The following is a 23,927-nucleotide window of genomic DNA, read 5'->3' as shown; positions in this document are numbered from 1 at the left end:
TGAGTTTGCGTGCATTCCCTGTGCGGGCCTGCTTTACTCTGGTGCAATTATCCTTGTGGTCTGCGTGGGTCCGGAGCTAACGGGGGACACTGCTGGCTTATGGTGGAGAGATCATTCTGCTATATTTTTATTTTCTCTCAACTCAGCCGGGCGTGATGCAACAGTGCTGCAAGGCACTTTACCGCCTGTTGTGCCTGCTGAATGAAGTGCTGTTGATTGTACTATACATCCAATAACTCTGGGATTTATATTCCTGCCACCTGGAGAGTGGGCTGCGGCGGGGGATTGGCAGGCTCGGTGATCATCTGAATAGCCACAGTGCTGGTGATCTGCTTCTGAGGTTGGGGGTGTGCACACGGAGGAGACTGCTGCTGTTGATTTCAACCCCACTCCTTTGCTGCCCTTGGACTGAACTGTGGATTGGGTGCTCCGTCTATGGTGTTGGTGTTACATGCGTGCTGCGGCATCCCTTAAGCCTCCTACGGACAGTGAGTGCTAAGCAGACAAGTGGGGGGATTTTGGCCTGTGTTGCCCTGTGACTGCTGGCCGCTTTGTGTATCGTCAGTATCCCAGTACTTGCTTTGGGCGGCTGCAGGCAATTGGGCATGGGTAAACCGGACAATAAACAGCCGAAGCTGTCCTTTGACTCATTGGCGTCCAAGAGAGGATCGCGAAATGCGCAGGACGCGGGGGGCTCCCTGCTGTATCTGACGCTGTCCCCCAACATGTTGCCCCTGACTTTCAGAAAATGATGCAGGAAATGAGGCAGGGGTTTGCTACTATAGTGGACAAGGTGGATAAACTGTCATCTCGGATGGATGCTGTGGTGCAAAAAATGGACGTTCATGAGGAGCGCATTACAGCGGCGGAGCAGCGTATTTCTGACCATGATGACACAACGGCTCCCCACACAACACAACTGGCACGTATGGACAATGTGCTCCGGGTCATAGCTGCAAAGAATGAGGAGTTGGAGGCCAGAAGTCGTCGCAATAATATACGCGTGGTAGGTGTGCCGGAGACGACCAATGTGGGTAGGATGGAGACTTATGTGGAAAAGATTCTGCTTGACGCGATCGACTCGGAGGCCTTCTCTAAGCAATTTATCGTGGAGAGGGCGCACCGTTCCCTTGGGCCGCAACCTGCCACCGGAACCCCGCCACGGCCGATTATCGCCCGTCTCCTGAACTATCAGGATCGAGACACGGCTCTTCGTGCGGCTCGCACCGCCCGCACACTCTCTTGTGACGGGGTCAACTTTTCCATCTATCCGGACTTCACGCCTGTGGTACAGGAACAGAGGCATAAGTTCCTGGATGTCAAGAAGACGCTTAGGGAGCTGCAGGTGGACTATGCCCTATTGTACCCTGCAAAATTAAGAGTGACGCACCAGGCGAAGCAGCACTTCTTTACAAACCCGCAACAGGCGGAGGACTTTGTGAAGCGGCTTAAGAGGGAGCATGCAGCGGGTCAACGCAATGGGGATGATGGGCAGGAGGGGTTACACTCGGCCAATGAAGATGAGTGATGCTGAACACTGACTGGTCGGTGTCTGTACATTGAACTTCTGTGGTTCCGCCATAATACCCGCTTTTCCCTCTCCTTTTTGTTGTCTGATTCCGCTGTGGAGAACTGCGGGATGGCTTTATCGCGTACTGCCAGAGGACACTGGAAGAGCGCTGGACTACGGTGGTAATGTACTCCAGGCACCCCCCCCCCCACTACCTGGGCCGTGCCTACTTGTGAAGTGAGGGTCAAAGGCGAGGTGAGGGGGTTGGTTATGTGCGCCTCTAGATTACACCCTGAAGGTTATTCCCCATTTTTCTTGGTGCTTCTGATGCAAATGTTGAGTTGGATGGGTTTTGCTGCGGGAGGGGGGGGGGGGGACAAGGGGTCCGGCAGATTGGGGATGCTCAGGTGGGTGGCGGGAGGATGCACTTGTACTGAAGTGCGATGGTCCCTTGGGACTGTTTTTTGTTGTTTTACTGTTTTCTACACTGCTATGATCATGACTGCCTCTCTGTACCGAGGGCTTAGACATACTTGCACCATGACAGGCCTCTCTTGTTATGTCATGCTGTGGGATGGTCTTGTGCCTTGCACTCGAATCCGACCCTGCTACCAGTGAGTGGTAGGATGCTGCTGGGTGGTGACTTGTGGGTACTTGCCTTAGGTACCTTGCATTGCTTGCACTGTTCTTGTTTATGGCCTTGTATTCTGCGGTAGTGTGTAGCTGGTGTGTGCTGGTTGGGGGTTGTCGAGTTGAGGGGGGGATCATGAGGTGTGTTTGTGGTGCAGATTGGGTGCGGATGCGATTGCATAATGTTTCTTTGCTGAGCTGTTCTTCGCCTGGGAGGCGACTTTGGCGCATGAGTGGGTCTGTGTTGATGGTCTGCTACATGGATAATGGCTGATGGCACGCTGGATAAATTATCAATCATGTCCTGGAATGTGCGAGGTCTTAACGATGCCAGAAAGTGTAGGAATGTGTTGGCGTACTTGGATAGACATCAGGTGCAGATCGCTTTCTTACAAGAAACACATCTACGCCCAAAGATTGACCCTAAATTTGCTAGTCATTGGGCCCTCGTTCGGAAGTTTTCATCATATTCGTCCTATGCTTGAGGGACTGCTGTGTTGATTAAAAAAATGCTTAATTTCCAGGAGCTGGGGGTGAGGCTGGATCCTGGTGGGCGATATGTGATATTGTGGGGTAGATTTGGTTTAGATACTGTTGTGCTTGTGAACTGTTATGCGCCCAATGTTGACACTCCTGACTTCTTTATTACCCTCTGGGGCCACGTCGTTGCCATAGACGCCACACATAATATATGGGGCGGTGATTTTAACATAGAGCTGAGGCCTGTGGCGGATAGGTCTGACGGAAGCAACCAATATAACACTCAAGCGAGGGACGTTTTTCGGGGCATACTAGAGGAAGCTGGGTTGGTGGAGAGTTGGAAGTTTACACACCGTGACAGCAGGGAGGGCACGCACTTCACAACACATGCACGCACTTGGGCACGATTGGACTATTGTTTTCTGTCACGGGGGCTTAGCGTGGGAATACACAAGGTGGAGCATCTCTCCAGAACTTACTCAGATCACTGCCCAGTTAGGGTTGTTGTGACGATGCCGGGTCTCAATAGACCTCGACCCCCCTGGAGATTGTTCCCCTCAGTACTGTTAGATCCCATTTTCAAGGCAGAGCTTGGGGAGGAGATAGAGGCGTTCTTTCCCAGGAATAAGGGGTCAGTGGATAGTGTGGAAATGATTTGGGAGGCATTTAAAGTGACGATTCGAGGGGTTACGATCTCTAAAAGCTGTGGGGTATTCAGAGATATTGTTAAGACCATAACGAAATTGGAAGCAGACTTAAAAGACCTAGAGAACAGGATGATCACTGATTCGGACCCGGAGCTCAGTCATACGTTTAGAAGCAAGCTGTCGGGCTTTGAAGAAGAGGCTGCTAGGGAAGTGAAATAGAGAGGGAAGTATTGGACTGCTAGGCAATACTGTGAAGGTGAAAGACCGGGTAAGGTGCACGCTGCCCTCACGAGACACCCACGTTTTAGCACTGGGGTCCTAGAACTAGCACTGAAAGACGGCACCCGGTGTCAGGATGCGATAGGGATTCAGAAGGCCTTCATGTACCACTATGAACAGCTGTACACTACACAACAGATGGGAGAGGTCAGATATGGGGGCTTCCTTGACGCTCTTGCATTGTGTTGGCTTTCTGATGGCCATAGGGCATTTCTCGGTGGGCCCCTGGAAGTGGAGGAAATAAGGGACGCCATAATGTCTCTGAGTAATGGAAAGGCAACGGGTTTGGATGGACTCCCTGCCGAGTTCTATAAATGTTATGTTGATATTATGGCCCCGGTGCTTAAGGAGGTCTTTGAGGAGTCTCTGGCGGTAGGTATTCTGCCGAGATCGATGAGGGAAGTAGCAATTAAGTCCCTACTAAAACCTGGCAAGGACCCTCTGGACACAGATTCCTACCGTCCCCTGTCGCTGCTTAATTGGGACGCAAAACTTTTAGCGAAAGTACTAGCGTCGCGGCTGTCTTTGCTTATGCCCACTATAGTGCTTCCGGATCAGTCCAGCTTCCTGCCGGGGCGTGCGACCACCCATAATCTTCGTACTCTCTTCTCTTTACTTCTGACTATAGCTCCTGAGCTCCCTGTTGCCGCAGTTTTTCTGGATGCTACGAAAGCATTCGATTCGGTGGAATGGAATTACCTCATCGATATATATTGTGTAGAATGGGCTTTCCTAAAATATTTATTGCATGGGTGAAATGACTGTACACCCAACCTGTGGCCAGAGTGATAGTTAACGGGACTCTCTCCCCTAATTGCCTATAACGAGAGGCACTAGACAGGGCTGTCCTCTTTCCCCACTTTTATTTGCCATCGCCATAGAGCCGCTGGCGTGTCGAATCAGGCAACTACATAAACACAGTGCGTTTAATTGCTTTCAACGCCAAATAGGTGTGTCACTTTATGCGGACGACATCACCTTATATGTGAAGGACCCGCAGGTGAATCTAAATCCGATACTGCGGGAGCTTCTTGTTTTGGGCAGAATATCCGGTGTACACATGAACTGGAAAAAATCACAATTCTTCCCGCTTACGGCGGCTGTTGAGAGATTTCAGCTGGATTACCCCCTAGAGTGGTGTGATACCGATCTCCGCTATTTAGGTATAGTGATCTCACTTGATAGAGAAGAGACGATTAGGCTCAATTACGGAGTCGCTATCACTAAGTTTGCTGACAATATCACGCGATGGATGTCCTTGCCGCTCACTATGGCGGGCAGAGCTTCACTGGTGAAAATGGTGATACTGCCACGCATCTTGTATCTGTTCCAGAATGTCCCATACCACCCGGCGCCTATTTTTTTAAACGCCTTAGGTCGGAACTCCTTAGATTGTTCTGGGGGGGCAAGCAACCGAGGTTGAAGTGGTCCACTTTAACATTGCCATATGACAAAGGGGGGTTTGATGTCCCTGATTTTGAGGTATATTATCTGAGCGCTCAGGCGCACTATGCCTATCATTGGATGCAGCCCACGCCCTTTATGCCGCAGATAGCAGCTGAGGAATGGATTGTGCATCCCCTCCCACTTGATGGTATGGTACTGGGGAGAGTCAGTGATGTGGAAACGCAGTCCACCGCGGTGACGTGCCCGATAGATGCATGGACTCGTATTGCAAAGGCTCTGGGAACCATGTTGCTTTACTCACCGGCGTTGCCACTTGCATATCACCCTAAATTGTCAGTGCTGCAGGAAACGGGGTTTCAAACCATGTGCAAACGGAACAAGATATTCACGTGGGGTGACCTATTTCTCGAAGGTACTCTTCGTACGAGGGATCAATTCTTCCGTGAGGAACGGCCCTCCCCCTTAGACATTTTTTATTACGTGCGGCTTCGGCAGGGGCTCCGTGCTTTGCTGCCACAGTTTCCGGATGAACTTGGGGTAGCCTTGCCACTGCATGCTCTGCTGGTGTCTGATGGTCAACATCTGGTCTCGAAGTTGTACAACACCATTAGGACGCAGCGAGAGACTCCGACTAGTCATGCGTGTGAACAGTGGACTATTGAATTGGGCGTCGATATCACTGATGAGCAATGGGCCTATTGCTGTGGCGTTACTACCAATATATCATCTAGCTGCCGGCTAAAGATAATACACTATAAATTTATTCAGAGATTTTACTACACTCCAGTTAGGAAATTCAGATTTCGCCTGGCAGAGGATGATAGATGCGCTCGGTGTCGGGCGGAGGGGGCTGGCTTTATTCATTTGGCATGGGAGTGCAATGCGATACGTGACTACTGGGTCCAGGTTCACGATGCACTGCACATCATGACTGAGGAGGCTGTGACGTTTGATCCCCTGGTTATGCTGTTGGGATACACGAAGGAAGTACCGGTGCCTTACCGCAGGTTTGCAGATGTGGCTTTATTACTAGCGAAAAGGAGGATAGCCTGTAGGTGGGGAAGAGGCAGGGCTCCGAAATTTAAGGACTGGCTGGATGATATGATGTATTGTCAGGATCAATATAATGTGTATGCTGACTTGATGCCTGTGCGGTGTAGGCCTAAGGACTTTTGGAGCCCTCTGCAGGTTTACTGGCTGACCAAAGCTGCACAAAGCGCGGACTTGGATAGTGATAGCCAGGGTGGCGTGCTGTGAGGGTTGTCCTCTTTGCTGAATCTGCACTGCCGTGATTGAATGGCATGAACTGTTAATATGCGCATTATCTACACCGGAATGCCGTGTGACGGCTGCTGTTGTCCACTATGTCACTAATACCATGTGCCTTCCTAGGATTCTTGCTGACTGATGGGGGTTGTCGATATTTACTGATGCTGTACATTATGTGCTACACTATGCTGGGATCCTATCGGCTGTACTATTCCCCCCTTTTATGTACCGTGGCCCTGCTGTACAGTGCTAATTGCCTTATATGTTGACCTGTACTCCCAATTGTAATATGTACTGCCCAGTATGAAGAACGTTCTCCTTTATTTTTTGACTCTAACATTGTGCCTTCTATTCTTGTAACCAATCTGTATGTGCACTACTGTATGGTTTTGCTCTAATAAAGGTTTAAAAAAAAAACTCTCCATTTTAAAACATTGTCCCAGCTCTTCACTGACGGTGTCAGCTACTTCTAAGCTCTTGATCCACAATTCCTATGTCCATCGTTTTGATAAGATTATGCTCTGGCAGCATGATAAGAGTATGCCTGACTTACCTAGAGAGTAGTCAATCATACAGTAACTCTGCGCCTCCCCTCCTAACATCATTAATGGAAGTCGATTATAAACCAAGGCTGCAGCAGGCTAAACATGCTTGTTAAACCCATCTAGCCCTATTCATTTCAGCAAGATAGTGTAGTCAGCCCTAAACCACTAGATGAGTAGAAGGGATTACAACAGTTAATGGGCACTGGTTTTATCCCTCCAATTTATTTGAATGGCAAAGGGGCAGTTTTTATCACAAATCGTGTTGCACCTAAGGTTTTCAATAAAGCTCTTGTGGCTGACAAGGTTCAACTCTAATCCCCCCTTGCTCATTTTGGGTGTAGAGTGGGAATATCGACGGGAAAATATCGACTTACCTTAATATCGCCGCAGAAATATCTACAAGAAGAAATATCGATGTCAAAAATATAGTTTGACCAGAATATCGACAGACAGGTAAGTAATATCGATAACAGTAATATAGTTGTAATAAATATCGTTTACAAAAACATAGTTTACAAAAATATCGTTTTTTTTAATAATTATAAGTAATTTAGTGTTTTTAATGAGTATTGTTTGTGAAATTAGTATATTTTGCAGCATTTTATTAGTTAATAATGTGTTTTATGTTGAATTTAGTGTTAATAGTTCCGTAGCGGGTTGTGGGTTTATAGGGGAATAGGATGGGAAGTGATTTAAATATAATAAAATAATAGATTAATTAATGTGTTAATTTAATATAAATAGTTTAATAATTATTAGTTAATTAATTTAAATGAGTTAATTGATAATTAATTATGTTAATTAATTATGTTAATTGTTTAATTAATTTTAGGTGTGTGTACTGGAATTTTTAAGTGGAAATGTAGTGAAGTAATTACATTTTAATTGAATAATGAATTAATTAATGATTAATTAATTATAATTAAATAATAATTTTTTTTTAAGCGAGTAAATACATTTTAGTTTGTGTTGTGGTGTTTATAAGTGTATATGGTGTGAAAGCTGTCAATTAATTAATTATGTAAATATTTCGAAAATACAATACTAATCAATAATTAATTAGTACATATTAAATGTAATTGAGTAATTAATTTTAGGTGTGTAGGTGTTTGTTAATAATAATATATTTTAATGTATATATTAAATAAGTTTATAATCTACATTAAATTTAATACTAAATTTGACAGATGGTTTTTATTTTTTATGAGTTCCTGCGCTTTCCCTACTGTTGTACTCACTGGAGTGGGAATAGTAATTTTTACCACTACGCTATCCAACCCTTTCCCTACTGTTGCACCCTCTGGAGCGGGAATAATAATTTTTACCCCTACGCTATCAAGCGCTTTCTCTACTGTTGCACGCGCTGGAGAGGGAATAGTAATTTTTACCCCTATGCTATCCAGCGCTTTCCCTACTGTTGCACCCTCTGGAGTGGGAATAGTAATTTTTACCCCTACGCTATCAAACGTTTTCCCCACTGTTGCACCCGCTGGAGTGGGAATAGTCATTTTTACCCTCACGCTACCCAGCGCTTTCCCTACTGTTTCACCCTCTGGAGTGGGAGTGGTAATTTTTACCCCTACGCTATCCAATGCTTTCCCTACTGTTGCACCCTCTGGAGTGGGAATAGTAATTTTTACCCCTACGCTAAACAACGCTTTCCCTACTGTTGCACCCTCTGGAGTGGGAATAGTAATTTTTACCCCTACGCTATCCAACGCTTTCCCTACTGTTGCACCCTATGGAGAGGGAATAGTAATTTTTACCCATTCGCTATCAAATGTTTTAAGTAATAATATTTTTTATATATTAAATAAATGTATGTAATATTGTTGTTATTTAATTTTATGTGTTAAATATATGTATATGTACACATTTATAAAGTTTATAATGAAAAAGTTTAGTTAATTTGTTATAAATAGTTAAAATATAAAAGTAATGTAATGTATTTTGTATATAGTACTTATATTTTATAATTATTTAATGTAATTTAAAATAATTTAAAAAGTCAATATTTTTAACATCTATATTTATTACATCGATATTTTTTAGTCGATATTTATGTACTTACCTGTTTTGGTATAGGGTGTCGATATTTTTGTAAACGATATTTATACAACTATATTTTTGTCAACTATGTTTTTGTAATCGATATTTAAACACCCTACCCTCATTTTGAAAGATCTGTAGCCCTGCTTTGTTGGAACGTTGCAGATATTATTCCAAAGCTGGGTGATATGGATTGGGGACTTTAGTAGATTTATTCGAAGTGTGTATGTTCCAACAAACATGGGCTATAGGTTATACAAATTATCAAGTGTTATTCAAACAATTTACTGCTGGCCAGCCATCAGGTGGCCTAATAATATAGATTGAGACATCCCTGGCTTGCAATGAAAAAACAATTGCCACTGGGTCTCTTTATTTACATGCCCTAAAAGTTTACCCTACGTGCAAGCATCCTATTTTTTAATTAAGGTGTATCATTGAAGTTTTCCACACTCTACTGAATCTGTCACTTCAAATTGTCTGAGGAATAGTATTAATGTGCATAAAGGTGATTCTGCTCTGAAAATTGGGGGTGGATTTAATACTGTTTGTAAACCATGAGGGTTACTTATGGAGGTGGCCAGGGAAAAAAATGATTATTGGGGGGTCCGATATCTGCCAACTTCTCTGCAAAAAAAGCACCCTAAATTAGACCTGCGAGTAGCAGATATTCGCTCATTGCTTGGCGTCTGTGCTTTTAATGGTTGTACTCTCTTAGATCATCTGGTGACTCCTACGTTTTTGACAGTTCCGACCAAATAACTATTGATTATATATTCATTGATGTTACCTTGCTGCATGTGCTGATTGAGATAAAGGTTCTAGATAGACAAAAAAGTGACCACAATCCTTTGGCTCCATATTTAAATGGATCTGTAGTGATTGACTTGCTTGAAGCTTCTAGTTCACAAACTGATTCCCTTGCTGTTTGCAATAAGCGTAAAAATGTTAAATAGGTTAGCGTCAGTGGCAGGCCAGCGGTTATGAGCTTCATGCATGATGTGGTAAGAAAGAATTTGGAAATTGGTATTACTAACTTAAATAATACCTTATTTATAATGCATATGCATGTATTATCTTTTAGGATCTAAAAGCGCTGTTTTACAAGAATGTTAAGACTGGCAATGCACTACGGTCTGGTAAAGAATGGTTTTATAGAGAATGCCGCAGCGGGAAGCTCAACCTCATTGAAGCCATGAGATCGAGTGATGAAGACAAAATTCATTTATCTAGAGTCTCATTCAAAATTGGAATCAGAGGAGCATGATAAAAATGGGGTCTGGCATTTGGGACAATCTTTTAGAAACTTCTAAAAACTCAAATTGTTTCTGGCACATTGTATCTTACAGGTAAATTAATACACCAATGGAGACAGAAATTCATGTTTAGGCTGAGGAATGGGCTAAGTACTTTGGAGGCGTCTACGACAACCCCACGTGCTTCATACAATTAGATTCTAACATAGACAATACTTGGTCTGAGGGGGCGGCTCCATGTGTGTCAATTATTATTTTTACCTTAAAGGATACAACGGAAGCTTTAGCAGTCCAAAAGGCGAGTAAAGTACCCGGTTGAGATGAAATACAGGTAGACCTTTAAGGTTGAACCTGAAATATGGATACCATATATTAATGCTCTTTCAAACGCTATGGCTGCATGCGCCCTAATCCCGGAGACTTGGAGGGAGCAGTGATTATCCTAAATCACAGGAAGGGATCTTGAACAGATCCTAGTAATTATTGTCCTATCATCCTAATTGATAGCCTCAAAAGATCTTTTGTAGGAAGATCCTTGATAAATTGACAACTTGGCTGCTAGACAAAGAAATCACTAGAGAAGATAAAAGTACAGTTGATTGTTTTTTTCCTGATAAAATGGAAGACTGTGGATCTCTTGGGGGAAGTCTTTATGCCACTTTTGGTGACTTCAGTGCAGCTTTTCATATGGTCCCAAGGGCCAAGTTTTTGGAAGTTCTGCAACTTGTAGTGCTGGTCAATCATGTTGTACATTACACTACAAGCCCAGGAGTCAAAGGATAACCTGGTTTGGGCAATCACATCATGCATGGACCTGTGAAATTTAGCAGGGCTAAACTGAGATGAATGAATTATCACGCCCAATTAGATTACATTTATATGATGGATGAGTAAAATGTGAAACATTCATGTGCTTTCCCATGCACACAGCACAGTTCAGCACAGCAAGGTGTGTGGCTCCGCTGTGCTATATGACGGTTTTCACCATATTGCCCCCGTTTTCATTTACCCTGTAGTTCTTCTTGATCCACAAATGCAGCACTTTTCTTTCCTTCCACTCCTGCAACTAACTTTATTGGTAGGAGTGATGCCACCTGCCCCTACAAAGGCTCCAACTCTCCTCCTGGACATCGGGTTCTCCTCCAAGCTGCCCTCTGTTCTTAGTTCTCATTGGTCCTGTGCTTATCACTGTGCCACCGATTCCTGCATTTTGGCACTGTCCTTTTTGTATACCCTACACTTTTGATCTTATTAACTAAGGACTGGCAAATGGCTTCCTTCTTCCCTAATGGCAATTTGGAGGAAACAAAGAGATGGTGTTCATTTTTTGTCACATGAGATATTATTTGATTCTCCTCCTCATTGAAATTGCTCTTCCTCTTACCCTTGTCTGCTGTTTGGTCATCTTGGCTGGGGTTGAAGTTGTTGCCCTCCATATTGGTGAATGGTTCTTCTTCCATTTTTGAAGTTATTTTTAGCCTGTTGCTCAGTCTTTGAAATACACATTTTGTTTTTAGGCTTTACGCTACGCAACACACTCCTGAGTGATGCAATGCTTATTTGTGGCACTTATAAGTCCTTTACGACACGCAAATCAGTATTGCGCCATGTAGGTGGCATTTGCCTTGTGACATGTTCTGTCATTTTTTTCGATGATGTGTCAGAACGTTTGACGAAGCTTCGGAGTTTGCAGCACTGATATGGTGGATACATGTCGCAAATAAACAGCGATATGAAGAGCAAATTCTTTTGACGCAAATCAGCGTTGCATCAAAGTTCATAAATATGCCCCTTAGTTTATAACTGTACCCTTAGAATTTCTAAAGTTTGTATAGTTTAAGTTAGGTTTGTAGAGAAATAATAAATACATTTTTCCTAACTATAACTTAGGTTTAAAATTTAGTTTTTTTCATTAATTGAGAACAAATGCAGTTGTGATCAAACGTATTTCTGTTTTTACTTTATAAAAGAATGCCAACCGAATCTGAAGCAAAAAAGAACAACCAAAAACATATGTACAATAAGAGGGATAATGTAAAGTTAATAAGAACGCTTTGAATCTCAGGGGAGCTTATGATGAAGGAACGATATTAATTTAAATGCGTGGCTTCAACAGACTGAACTATCATGCAGAACCATAGCACTTCAGCTGTAGATTTTCATTAAATTGACCATTAATAAAGTGTAATAAAAAGGAATATCATTGCATTCATAAATTTTGTAATGAGGACTTCATTAAGTCGGAACCATATATGGATTGATGGTCTGACATTTCCAAGCTTTGGTTAAGCTTAACTGTGTTTTATGTATGAGCTTTCAACATTCTCAGTAAAATGATTGACATAATCCAGCTCTTGATTGTTCTATTGCTCTTAAAGTAAATTCTGGGAAAGACTATGCCCTTGTGTGAAATGTACTCGTCGTTATCAAAGTCATTAAAATCAAATATCTCAAGTGGTTTATGTGAGAAATCCTATAACACGTTCGAGCAGTTTAGTTAAAATGTAGTACTGTGTGTTTCCTTCAACAAACACTTTACTTCTGTTCTGCAATATATTTTTGGAATCCTATTTTTCTGATCATTTGCATAAATACATTTTGACTTTCCCCCTAAGTGCACATACAATAGTCATTTAGAATACGATAAACCCGTTGAATATTTCAAACTGAAGACTTCAAGCCTTTGCTATTTCAGACAAAAACTTGGGCGAACAATTGCAAAAAAGTATATACAAATTCAGGCAAGCGCAAATGCACCTTCATTACCATGGTTTCTTTATATTCATAATGATTTGAAGATACTTGGTCTCAGCACTACTTGGACTCTTGCTAGGGCTTAGCTAAAGAAGATCTTTTAACCCTCAGAAATAAGTAATGGGAATGTATTTAATGCTAAATGCCAGTGATTTCTTTTTAAAGCCAGTGATTTCTTTGTTGAGCATGAGCAAAGACTCAATCCGACGTCAGTGTTCAATTGGGGTGCAAAAAACAACTAAGTACCTTGGGCACAGATCATTCATTGAAAGACAAATCAGGGGGGCATGGCTTGAACAGCAATGAGGACGGGCGCCTGAGTCCGTTACCTCCACCATCCCGAGGAAACAACAGCGATTTAGTAAGCGAAACAAACCAGCACAACAGCCAAACTGCAAGCACAGACCTATGAATGCCAAGCGCACAGACTGAGGTACCCCAGCACAGCCATAGGAAATCGCCAAACAAAGAAAATGGTCCTCAACGCAAGACCAGGACAGATGCGAAGAGGAGCAGAAATGGCGTCACTCCGATGCCAATCAAGGCAAGAGAAGATCTAGCCCCGAGAAAAGGAAGTGAAACGGTCCGGAAACGGTGCACCCACCTGAACTACCAAGCCAGGTTAGTGCTAAGAATTTTGGCAAAAAGAAAGCACTTAACCGCGAAACCGCTAAAAAGGGTTGACGACACAAGAAATACGAAACTGTAAGTGCACACTGGCAGCAGCCATCTTTGCCAGCACACACGTACTTAATGCGAGGAGCTCGGAGAGCAAGGCAGAAGACAAAACAAGCGCGGCACAAAGGGGGGAAGCATCCAACAGGCCGACCCAGAGGGTGCAAAGTTAGAAAAAGATGGCAATTAAAGCAACAACACCACGGGCCGTACGAAACTGAAGGTGCACACAGTCAGCGGCCATCTTGGCCACTACATACGCAATTAACGCGACAGGCACGGCGAAAAAAGCAGAAGGCAAAACGAGGGCCTGGATCAAAAGGGGAAGAAGCCAACAGGCTGACCCTGGGGAGCAAAGCAAGAAAAAGACGGTGATTAAAGCAATAGCACCACGGGGCATACGAAACGGAAAGTGCACACTGGCAGCAGCCATCTTGGCCAGCACATACGCACTTAAAACGCGACAGGCCCGGCGAACAAAGCAGAAGGCAACATGTGCGCCAGCATCAAAAGGGGAAGCAGCTAACAGGCCGACCCAGAGGGCACAAAGTAAGAAAAAGATGGCGATTAAAGTAACAACACCACGGGCTGTACAAAACTGAAGGTGCACAAGTCAGCGGCCATCTTAGCCAGTAAATACGCAATTAACGTGACAGGCACGGCGAAAAAAGCAGAAGGCAAAACGAGCGCCTGGATCCAAAGGGAAAGCATCCAACAGGCTGACCCTGGGGCGCAAAGCAAGAAAAAGACGGTGATTAAAGCTCGGCGAACAAGCACAAGGCAAACAAGCGCCTACACAAGGGGAAAAGTGGCTAACAGGCCGTCCCAGGCAGGTGCAAAATAAGAAAGACGGCGATTAAAGCAACAACATCACGGGGCACACAAAACTGAAGGGGCACACTGGCAGCAGTCACCCCGGCCAGCACACACGTAATTAACCACGCCAAGCTTGGTGCCGAGAGCAGAAGACAAAACGAGCGCCACACAAGGAGGGCGAGCAGCTAGCAGGCTGACACAGTGGAAGAAACACAAAACACGTAGAGCAAAACAGCAAGGGTGCACGCAAAGAACAGAATACCTCAGACAGCTCCATCAAGCGGAACTTGGCGGGTGCTAAACAAGGATAAGGGCTATCCGTGAGCCTAGCAGGTACAGGCTAGACCGCCAGCACTCGACCAAAGCCACACCGGGTCTTAGAGGAGAGCACTCCAGTTCCGTCATACAACACAAGGGTGACAAATTGGACAGCTACCTTGCCAATAGGCGCCTCAGCGAGATGTCTAGCCAAGAAGGGAAGGTAGCCAACGAAATAAAGAAATACAAAAACAATCCTGACTCACCCTTGAAGCTTAAACCGACACGACGCTGGACACAATCCTCAGGAAAGTCAATGAAGGCAACGAGGTTGCCAGATCGACCAAACAAACTATCGACAACATGCAACTAGAGCTGGCAGCCATTAGAGCGGACCAACACAACACAAACACCAGGATGGACACGGCGGAAGTGAGAATCAACGAGATCGAAGATGCAAATACGAAATCCAGTAGAGCCCTGCAATCAATCCCCAAAGCCCCCTACAACATACAGAAACAGCTGGCCGAACAAGATGACCGCACATGAAGAGGCAACATAAGACTCCTTGGCGTACCAGAGGGAGAAGAGGACAAACCTGGATCCTGCGCAGCCCTCCTAGAGAGCTCATCCCGCATATCACAGGCCTCAGCTTGACAAACACTTCGAACTTGACTAGGCCTATCGAGTTCCAGCAATGAAACTCCAAAGCGCACGTGGCCCCCGCCAGATTATCTGCAGACCCCTTAGATCGCAACAGACTGAGGCAATATTTGCCGTGACCAGGAAGAACCAAACAATAAAGTGGAAAGACACCAAAATAATAATCACCCAAGATTTCTCGCGCCAAACTTTCGAAACAAGGAAAGGCTTCCTGGATCTGCGAGACAAAATGAGGAAAGACAATATTACCTTCAGCTTTGCAGGCCCGGCAAGGCTGAGAATCGTGGACAAAGGGCAACCACTGGTCTCCGACGACCCGGGAGAACTGAGAAGACACTTACGCGGTCCCCCGGTGGAGGACATGGAGTTGCAACGCACAGAAACGGCGAAGAGAAGAGCGTCATCTCACAACACGAGTGCAAGAGACCAGGCCTGAAGCAGACAATAGGCCAGGCTCACAAAAAATAGACTAGGACACTTTCAACGCTTCTACCTCAACTAACATTTTACCTCACGGCATAGCCTGTATCTGGACCAGGCACGCATAAAGAAGATGCTCCTGCCCCCAGGGTGGACTCTGTCACCGCGTCCGTGAACTGACACTACCTCAACCACCCTGGGACATGTGGGAGGTCAACATGGTATCGACTCACATACGGACCAATTGTATATCCTTTTCTGGTATTCCTGGTTTAACGCACTGCGCAAATACTGCAGACAACTGTAACCCTCGGGGAGAAGGAGTGGGGGAAGGAACTTTGCTGTTGCACGCCCATCTATCGAAATGCGGGGGGAGGGAGGGAGGGGGTTTGGGGGGGCAGGGGGGGTTGACCAGTAGAGACTATGTATTCCTTTTTTCTTTTTCTTTCACTCTCAACGGACACACACACACAGCCACCACGCAGCGCAGACTGTCCAGACGGGACACGCAGGGAGGAACCAGGAGGGGGGCGGACAGGCCAAAACGATTAGAAGCCATCCATACAGCACCAAGCATAGGCGATAATATACAACCATGATGACAACGCACAACAACCCCCAACTACTATCTGACCTGAAAATAACCTCACTTAACGTCAAAGGGCTCAACCACCCGATAAAAAGAAGAAAGATAATGAACTACCTAACCAAACTTAAAAGCGATGTATACGTGCTGCAGGAAACAAAACTTTCTGAAGAGGGTGCACAGCACCTAAAAGCGAGCTCGGTTGGACTAACCCTGTGCTCACCAGCCATACACAAAAAGAGAGTAGTAGTAACGCTAATAAATAAGAAAGCCAAACTGACCTTACTCGAACACCAGGCGGACGAAGATGGACCCCTGCTAATCACTAGCCTGAAGCGGGGGGAAGAAACGATACACATTGCAAACAACTACGGCCCCAACACGGAGGACGAGTCCTTCTGGGGAGCAGTGGGAGACAAACTCGGCAATCTCCCCCAAGAGGAACCACTGATAGTAGCAGGAGATCTTAACCTGGTACTAGACCAAACTCTAGACAGACACCCACAAAGGACCAGTCACCAAACACAGCCCCAACACACACTTAATAACCTATGCGCGAAACACCACCTCAGCGATCCATGGAGACTCCAGAACCCAGACGCCAGGGACTACACATTTTACTCTCACCCCCACAACTGGTAGAGTAAGATTGACTACATCTTAATATCAGCCACTCACACCCACCTCATAGAACACACGGAAATTGCACCAAGAACAGTGTCCGACCACTCCCTCATTAGCCTAACACTTAGCGGTCACCACAACTACACAACTAGCTGTAGATGGAGATTCAATAGGGATGTCATTAAGGACCTGACTAATGCAGCAGCAATGGAGGAAGCCATCAAAGAATATCTAGAAATTAACGACAAGCCAAACATAGACAAGGGAACACTCTGGGATGCCTTGAAGGCCACGATAAGGGGAAAAATTATAAGCATCAAGGCCAAAATGAAAAGGGACAGGAACAAAACAATAGCAGAACTAGGGAGACAAATCAAAGACCTGGAGATGCACCACAGCGTCAATCTAGCAGACAGAAACATACTAACTACACTTACAAGGAAAAAATATGAAGTAAACAAGATACTAAGCGAGAGAGCGGGCACATGGATCAACAGGCACAAAGCCATAAATCTCTGTTCAGCAAATAAAGCAGGGAAGGCCCGGGCATCCTACCTTAAAGGCAAGCAAAGACAGCACGCCATAGCAGCCATGACCGACACAAACAAGAAATCGCAAACATCCAACAAAGATATTCTCAGAGTTTTCAAAGAATTCTATGAGGTATTATACAAAGAGGACAAAGACCTCAACCCCGATGGGGGAGCAACCCTCCTAAGCAAACTCAGCCTACCCAAACAGAGTCACAATGCGCATCACTAGAATCTGAAATAACAGGGGCAGAAATAGATCTAGCAGTAGCGGCCCTAAAAGACAACAAGGCACCAGGCCCGGACAGATACACAGCCAAATTCTACAAACACTTACTCCCCCATATTAGAAACACACTGAAAGAGGTTTTCACACACTGCATCAGAGCAGGAAAGATGACAAACTCAATGGCAGAGGCCAACATCATAGTCATCCCCAAAGAAGGCAAAGACACGCAATTTCCGCAGAACTACAGACCCATCTTGCTAATTAACGTAGACTGCTAAATATACGCAAAAATACTAGCGGGTCGACTCAACGCGCATCTCCCAAACCTCATACACAAAACGCAAGTGGGCTCCCTTAAAAACAGACTATCCCAAGACAATACAAGACTCCTCTGCCATATAATTAACTGTGCCTCCTCCAACACCAAACCAGCGATGATGATCGCGCTAGACGCAGAAAAGGCCTTTGACAGAGTTTCATGGCCCTTCCTGGACCAGTGTATGCAGAAGTTCGACCTAGGCGAGAAGTATAGGTCAATGGTCATGGCTCTGTGCAAGGCGCCCAAAGCCCGAGTCTTAGTAAATGGTGGCACATCAGAGGCCCTATCTCTGGAAAGAGGAACCAGACAAGGTTGCCCACTATCCCCTGTTCCTACTGACCCTAGAACCCCTACTCACCATGATCAGGAACAACACCGAGATCAAGGGGGTAGAGGTCAATGGGAACATGGTCAAACTAGCAGCTTATGCCGATGACATACTCATTGTGACAGAGGACTCTGAACCCTCAATAGAAGCACTAATGCACACCATCGATGTGTATGCCAATGTAGCAGGGTACAAGCTTAACAGAAGCAAGTCCGAATGCAAGCCTCTCAACGTTCACACCACCAGGGAGGTGTTAGGAAACACTGGCCTACTCTGGCAGAAGAAGGCACTGAAATACCTATGTATCTACTTTGACAGGGACCTAAGGTCAACACTGGAGCACAACGAAAAATCAATACTAAACAAAAGAAAAGACAGACTCGACACGTGGTCCCCCAAGTACGTCAGTTGGTGCGGCAGAGTAGAAACCATTAAAATGATGCTAACTCCAATGGTCAACTACCTGCTGAGTATGCTGCCACTGATAGTCACTGAAGACTTCCAAAACAAAACTGAACACAATGATAAACTCGTTCCTCTGGAGCGGTAAAAAAGCAAGGATCAGCCTCCAGAAACTCAGGCTCAGCAAAAACCTAGGGGGGCTTAACGTCACAAACTTTGAGACTTGCCAAACAGCCTGTCTGGCCAGACAAGGCATATCCTGGCTCACGCAAAAACAGGGTTACACACCTGCCTGGCTAGAGCTAGAGAAAGCTCTGATGGGGGGCATAAACCCGGCGGCCCTCCTCACGGCTAACAAACATCCGGCAGCCACCAACACAATCCTCAAAAACACCAAAAAGGCCCTCCTGCAAGTAGACAAAAGAATGGAGAAAAGTATTAAAAACACAAAAGACGAATCCATTTGGTTCAACACAAAAATTAAATACAAGAACAGCGTACTTAATATACCCCCTAGCTCCAACGAGGCATTCACACCCCATCCCAACTAGAAGAACGAGGGTCCCCTGCCACCTTTACCAATCTACAAAAGGTGCATGACCTCCCTGACATAGAACTATATAACTTCCTCAAAATCAAAGCGGCCATAACCAGAGCAAAACTAAGCAAAGAGGTGCCAACAATACACCAATACATGCCAAATCTCAACAAACTTGGACACCAAACATCACACCTCTACAAACCACTTAGGGCAAAAACAACAAATTTGAACATGAAAGTCATGGATCGCTGGGAGACACTAAATGAGGGGCGACTTAGCGAGAAAGAAAAGGCCCTCCTCTGGGCCTCGGCTAGCAAGCACAAATCACCTCAACACTAGCGCAAACAAAATCATGGCTCCTACACAGGGCACACTGGACCACAGCTCGCCTAGCAGCGGACACCCTAACTGACAACGACTTATGCTGGAATTGTCAGAAACAGAGAGGGGACCTAGAACACATGATAGTCCATTGACCTAAACTTAAAAATTTCTGGGGGAAAGTAACATACTTCATTCAAAATGTAACTGGGTACACTCCAAAAATAGATCTCCTCAGCATAGTGTACGCATTCACGGCACCGCAGATCCAATCTGCCAATGACAGGAGCCTCATTGACCGGCTCCTCACGGCGGCAACAAAGACAATCCTGTCTAACTGGAAAGATACAGGGAGGGCCACTTTCAAAGTATGGTTCAACTGGGTCACCTTCCTAAGGGGAGCTGACAACATAACGAAAAACCGAACACCACAAGTTGGACGCAGCAATGAGATGTGGCTCTCCCTGGACAAATACCTTGCCTCACAAAAACCGCAGTGAATGCACCTCTCGTCCCTACACATACCCCGCCACCCCCCGTAGCGCAACCCGTCTGCAAAGTATCGCTGGCCATACAACCTCTATTCACCGCACCTGTGTCCGTCCTTTTCTCTCTCCCCCTCTCATCTCACTCCTACTTACCCCTACACACTATCACTTCTGACCGAAGGAGGCAGTGCATGTATATAAAGACAAGGACTAAAGCAGCCTATGTATAACCAGCTCACATTCGCCATAACAAGCCTGTATGCATTATTACCGATACGTATGTTTACACTTACCATTGTTGCCTTTGATCGGCTTACTCTGTACTGTTTTGTAAACATTTCTTCTAATACAAAATCTTTTGAAATAAAAAAAAGAAAGACAAATCAGCCACTTACATGCCATTCACAGTGCAGGAAGCAGCTCCTGAACTTTAAAGAAGGGACAGAGGGTGTAGGCAGGGGCGGCTCTAAGCATATGGTGGCCCTGGGCAGGGAGCGTAGGTAGGGGGCCCCAGAAGAGGGGGTCCGGGTGGGGCAGAGCCCCCCGGAGCTCAGGAAGTTACCAGCCGGCCAGCAGTGGGTAGGGAAAAAAAGAAGCCAATCAGGAACCAGTAGGAACGCAGGCACGGAGGCCAGTAAAGAGGGGGTTCAGGGTGTTTGGAAGTGGAACAGAGCCGGAGACCGTCAAATCCCTGCCAGGGGCCGCCACACAAATATGTATCCATCATCAGAAGATTATTATATTAAGGATATATATTGGCGTGGTGGCCCCTGGGGTTTGGTGGCCCTGTGCAGGTGCACAGCTTGCAAATGCCTAAGGCCGCCCCTGGTGTAGGCAGTGCAGTGAGTGACTGCACCCACCTGCAGTGGGATGTCTGGGTTCCAAGTGTCACCCTTTTACCATTCCAGAGGCCTGTCCTCAGAAGGCACATTGACATTGTGCCATCTCTATGTGGCACACTGACAAATCACCCTAAGTGTCAGGATCCTCCAAAAGCACCTACCATACCATTGAACTACATCTCCCAGAATCCTTAGAAGGGGCGTGGTTCTATATAGGTTGGGAGGACCATCCCCACTTTGTTCGTGATTTTGTAACCTTAGTACTTTGGAACCACCTCTGTGAGATACTGTGCTGGATTATTCGGGGAGTCAAAGAGAGAGTTTGTTTTTTCCCTGGCGTTATCGTTTGCCTGCGCAAGAGGAGCAGGAGAAAGCTTGGGATTTTGTTTACTCGAATTTTGATCGAGTAGAGCGTTGGACGCGCAACTGGTGTATTCCTTTTGGTTTCCTCGGAGATTCAGTGGTTTGCCCGCCACGGAGACGAGAAAGGAGAGCCTTTCGCTAAGAGCGGACAACGGACAGAGAGACGCCAAAAAGCGGCTTCGTAACTGTGAGTTAATGAGCGGCGTGTGTGATCACAACGCGTAGCTCGAACAATTGAGCAGACTTTCCTAAAGGGACATTTGTGCACGGCGCATCGTGTTTTGGATTAAAAGTGAGAGCGGGGTGAAGTGGGAGTTATCCTCCTGCTCGCTGCCGTTACGAAGAGAAACACTAGTGTTTATTTGTGTAAGTGCCAAAGCGGAGGGCAGTGGGATAAGCCTACACCTTGCCGTGTTTGGAGCTTGTTATCCAATGAGAGAGATATTATAATTAAGATCGGAAGTCAGTAGTAGGAAGCTGCAACTTACCGTTTTTACTTAAGGATTATTGTTTGGGCATTCCTGAAGGAAGGAATCAGCCTTAAAGAGACAGACTTTGGTTTTTGATTCACAATTTTGGAACTTGACAATTGTTTTTCTTTGAGCACTGAAACACACAAGGCAGGGTAGGTGTATAAATACTAGAGGGCATTAACCACATGATCTTATGAGCAACTGTGAGTAACTGGTGTTATTTGTTTCATAGGGACTATCATTGCTGTTCTTCATATCAGAAAACACAGGGGAAGGTGGAGCGCATAGCTTCAGGAAAGGTGAAACTCTTTTACCAGTTGTGATAAGGCATACGAGAGTAGGGAATTTCAGTGAGCATTTATAACCGGTGTGCCTGTTGTTTTTGTCTTTCAGCCATCCCTTCCCTGCAGTCCCCTTCCGTCCCCTCCTTGTTTTGTTTTCTTCTTTATTCCCTCGCTCTATCACTCAAACCCGCTGTGTTATATGTACTGGCGTGTTGGTGAGATAGGGAGGTGGAGTTATATGTACTACAACCGGATCCTGCAGCGTGGAGTCTGACACTAAGAGCCTTTTTGTCACTGCACCCTCCTCTGTAATAAGGCATGGGCTTTAAGACAATGTTATTCACTCAGATGCATTGAGCTTCATCTCCATGCAAATGAGGCAACACACTCTCCAGATAACGCTGGGTTTATCTGTGGCCAGCACCAATTAGTATTATAGAAGGGGCTGCACAGGTGTCTTCAGCCCTTTCTGTAATAATATAGTGCCCTGGGAGTGTACAAAGCAGGGGTGGGTCCCTGACAGAAAAATATTGGTTGTAAATTCCAAACCAGTATTTTTGCGACCACTAGGGATTTTCAAGAACTGACCAATGTTCTTATAGGTCATTAAGTAAAAATCTGAATCATAGTGGGTCACAATTCAACCCACCTCCTGAATAATCATGCAGTGGGTTGAAAATAGCGACTCACAGCAATTGGAGGTCATCATAGGGATGGTTGCCTGATGAGGTCAACAGACCGCCATGTCTGTGATTGCCTATCAATAAAGTACTTTTATTTTGCAAATGCATTACCACCTTCTTCTATACATATACCAATTCAGTATTTGGAACAACACTTACAACATGCCCTTCCAGATAATAGGTATCCATTGTTAACACATTTAAGAGTTGTAAAAACTTAAATGACTCTTATAATGTAATTAGTACATGATAAAAGTCTTTTAATGGTCGCAAATCCCTAATTGAAGCATTGGGACTTCTAAAATGCTTCTTACTCCCTTGGTGCTTTTCGAGCAAAAGCTATGATGTGTGCTAAGTGTTAAAATCAAACTCAAACACTGTATACTCCTATATTTCAATACTCGTCATGGCACGGTGAAATAGGTTATTAGTAGATAAAGCAGAAGATATAGAACAATAGTCGCTTGATTAGAATCAGCAAGAGTTATGTGGAACTGTTACTGTTAAGTTACAATGAGCACCCATCCCACTAGATGCTATGACTAGGAGCTGAAAAGAAAAGAACGACACTGAAAAGCACCTTCATTGGAGAACGCAATTGAATGTGCTGAAACAATAAGTGCCTGCTTGATACAGTACATTTTGATTGGCTAGTGAGGGGCACAAATAGCTTTGTGGATCTTATTTAATTCTACAGCACACCTACCATTTTTCAGTAAATTTCTCTACATGAACGGGCAATGACTGTCATTATGTGTAACTCGGTGTGAAATATGCCTAATAAACTATTCCCCTGTCTGTAACTTTGCAAAGCACATTTTTGCTAACTAGCTGATTGCTGCAGTGAAGGTGATGCAACCTTGTACAAAGGACCTGTAGAAGAAGTGTTTGATTACTGAAGAATAAGTGTTCTATTTGGTTCTTTGAATGTGATGACACAGTGATGTTAACCGAGTGAAATTAGGAGAAACAGGAATCAATAGGTTGTTGACTGGCTGAAGCGAGAGGTGGTATTCTTTCAGAATGACTGACAAGGAAAAATAAGCATAATCAAGTTCTGAGTTGGCGTGGAGCTTCTGACATTTACACTGTTGTTCATAATACAACAGTAGCCCAAGTGGGCTCCAGGATTATGTTTACTTTATGGCACATGTGATAGAGCACTTAACACTAGACTACTGACCAGATCAGTTAGAAGAGTTAGCATATAAAGTAAGGAGTGAGCTAAAAACTGGAATATTCCCTTAAATTAAGGT

The sequence above is a fragment of the Lissotriton vulgaris genome, chromosome 9 (genome assembly GCF_964263255.1).
Source record: "Lissotriton vulgaris chromosome 9, aLisVul1.2, whole genome shotgun sequence".
NCBI classification, from domain to species: domain Eukaryota; kingdom Metazoa; phylum Chordata; class Amphibia; order Caudata; family Salamandridae; genus Lissotriton; species Lissotriton vulgaris.
The sequence above is the reverse complement of the archived record's forward strand: the minus strand, read 5'-3'. Positions refer to the sequence as shown.